We start from the raw sequence: 3,007 nt of genomic DNA, 5'->3' as shown, positions 1-3,007 counted from the left end.
AATGTCTGAAAGTGTCGTTTCCTCGTCTAGCAATAGTATAGACAAGGCTATAGATTAGTATCATGACACCACTAGTTACAGTGGTTCTAGTAATAGCACTAGTAGTAGTATTAGTAGGGGGAATACCATGGACAAGGAGTACACTTCTGGAGTTCCTGGAGTCCCTATAGACGTTTTACAACAACAACTTAGGGAGAGAGAAACCTCTGGGTTTCAGGCTGGCACCTCGACGAGTGCCCTTTCGTCTAGCCCTTTGGGCGAGGAGGAAACTGTATATAGTTGTGCAGTAGGTATCAATTTCAAAACCAATGAACAAAGACTCAACAACCTCAGGACATGGTACCAAATTCCAGATGAGCTTAACCCCAGGTTAGCCGTCCGTGGAGAATGGTGCTATAATCCCTGTTTTAGGATAGGCGTCTATGAAGCTTATTTTTTAGGTGGGTTCAGATTACCTTTAAACGCTTTTGCTAGGGAATTACTTACTAGGTTAGGTTTAGCAATGTGTCAATTTAATCCTAATGCATGGAGGTTAGTCATCTCTATGCAAATTTTGTGGAGGGAAGTATTTGGAGGGGACTGTCCTCTTACTGTGGATGAGTTCCTCTTTTGCTATAAGCCTTCATAAATCAGCCAATCCCTCATCTGACAGAAAGAAGACAGAGTTTATCTTCGTCTCTGGTTTCTGAGCTAGGAACCCTGTGGACGTTGGCAGGGACACTTTTGTCCCTTATGCTGGGGAGTTAGGGAACCTTCGTCCTAAAGGTATGCCCTTCCCCTTTTTCTCTTTCTTTATTTTATTATTATTATTTTTTATTTATCTATGTCTAACTTTTATCTACTTATTGTTTTTCAGCGGTTGGACGTCCTTCTTTAAGCAAGTTCCACTATGACCGCGTCCATAGGGCTCATTTGCATGTGGATAGGAATTTTCATTCCTTCGTCACCCTTAGATGTCTTGCCAAGTGGGGACTTGGTCCTGAACCATCCAACGAAGCTATTGCACACGAGTTTATAGTTCGCAGACATAAGTTTACACTTAGCACAAATATAAGTTATACTTGTCTGGCTTTATTTTATTTTAATTTTCATTCAATCACTTTTCAGGGATGGCAACTATGAAAGAAAATAAGGGAAAGGATATTGTGGAAAAGGGAAGCTGTCTCGAGGCCCAATCCTAAGCTCGTCCATCCGCTAGGGACAAAAGAAAAGCTTTGTCCAAAAACCTTGACCTAGGAAATCTTCCCAGTCGTCGAGGGAAAAAGACTAAGCATGGATTGTCCAAGGCAGGGGTCGTCTAGCCTAATCCTCCCACGTCTCAACCGTCCGTCCAAATTTTTGACATGGACTCGTCTACTCCAATTGAGTTCACTCCGTCCAAAACTCCTCTGTTGAAAACCATTGTGCTTGCTTCGTCCCAGCCTTCTTAATGGATTCCCATGAATCTTATTGAAAATGAAGACTTAGCTTGGGAACGTTTTGAGAAGGCTGTGTCTGACGAGGACATAGCTGTGTGTTATGACATGTCCTTGAAGGACTTTGAACATTTTGGAGTTCATCATCTTTTTAAGGTATGTAATTTCATTTTTTACCTTGTCTTTGCCATTTTATACTTTTTCTCGTCTAATCATCATTTTTTGCCATTTGCCTTTTTGTAGTGAATGTCAAAATTTATTACAGCATCCAGGCAGGCCACTAAATTGGATAGGACGAGGATCTTTGTTAGTGACGAGGGTTCAGGAGGTGAAAGACGAGTGCAAGAAGTGGGTTGAGGTGGCTGCTAAGGCCAAGGAAGAAGTTAAGGGCCTGCAAAACCATATTGAGGAATTGAAGACTGATGTCATAGAGAAGGATACTCTTCTTGATCACCTTCGAAAGAGGAATGACGAGTTGAGTATCTTTCTTGAAAAAGCAAGGGAGACGTGGTTGCAAAATTCAAGGCGTCCAAGCAATACTCTAATTTGCTGGATACCAATTATGCAGCCGGGTTCGAAGATTTCAAGATGGACGATGTGGAGAAATTCCCTGAAATTGACTTCAGCTCCATCAAACTCAACCTTGGTGGTGTTGCTACAAGCTCCCTCCTCCAGATGAGTTCAGAAGACATCAATATAAACGACAATGCCAATACCCAGCCATCTCAGGATGACCCCAATGCTGACGCCCCTCCTGCTTGAAGCGAGGCTTCAATATTTTGCTTATCCTTGTATTTTTCTTTTTCTTTTTGTTTTTATTTGGTCTGTTGTTTTGGACCTTTTCATGTAACTCAAGTACATTTACTTTGTCCATGGTTTTAGGAAGAGCTTTCAAACAATTTGTTAAGCTTTACTTACATTTTTTTTTAAGGGTTTTTTGGACGTTGGTCATCCACCCTTTAGTTTGATGAATGAATGTTTATTTTTATTATTTTCATTTGCTATTGAACATGATGTACGGACAAATGTTCTTCACAACATTTTCAACTTGGGCTCGTCCGTGATGAGAGTTTAATTATGTTTAGCATTTTTCACCTTTTCAAGTATAACTCGTCCATGAATGGCATTTCTTTTATTAGCCTTATGTATGCTTGATGCAGCATTACCTCTCGTCCATAGACTTAACGATTTCTTTCTTGTCTCTGGGTAAGTTGTTATATATCTTTTTCTCGTCCATTGGTTGGATGGATAAGGTTTTAGCTCGTCCATTATTTAGACGAGTACACCTCAGGTTCATTTTTCTTTGCTTTATCCTCATTAAGGAAAGCTCATAGATGTTACATCCTTGCATCCAAAGAATTTACTCGTCTTTGGCCTTAGCCTTTTTGCGAATGAAATTATGGAGAAAATTTATACATCACATGTATTTGAGAACTCAAACTATATTCATAATATAAACATCATCCACAAGTATGGCATATGCTTAGAAGCTAGTACCTTATTCATACAAACATCAAAGTTCATGACTTCGTCCATAGTTAATTTAAAACTAACACACTTTTAAGGTGTTAAAATATAACATATAATATTAA

The 3,007-nt window shown here is 39.5% G+C and overlaps 1 long non-coding RNA gene across 1 annotated transcript; it reads left to right on the top strand.

Moving 5' to 3' along the window:
- The first annotated feature begins 433 nt into the window (after nucleotides 1–433).
- LOC115988785 lies at nucleotides 434–2,275 on the top strand. Its single transcript, XR_004091644.1, has 3 exons — nucleotides 434–765; nucleotides 857–1,571; nucleotides 1,659–2,275. It is a non-coding gene; the product is annotated as an uncharacterized LOC115988785 (long non-coding RNA).
- Nucleotides 2,276–3,007: the final 732 nt, after the last annotated feature.

Source organism: Quercus lobata, chromosome 5 (assembly GCF_001633185.2).
Source record: "Quercus lobata isolate SW786 chromosome 5, ValleyOak3.0 Primary Assembly, whole genome shotgun sequence".
Taxonomy (NCBI): Eukaryota; Viridiplantae; Streptophyta; class Magnoliopsida; order Fagales; family Fagaceae; genus Quercus; species Quercus lobata.
The sequence above is the reverse complement of the archived record's forward strand: the minus strand, read 5'-3'. Positions and strand labels throughout refer to the sequence as shown.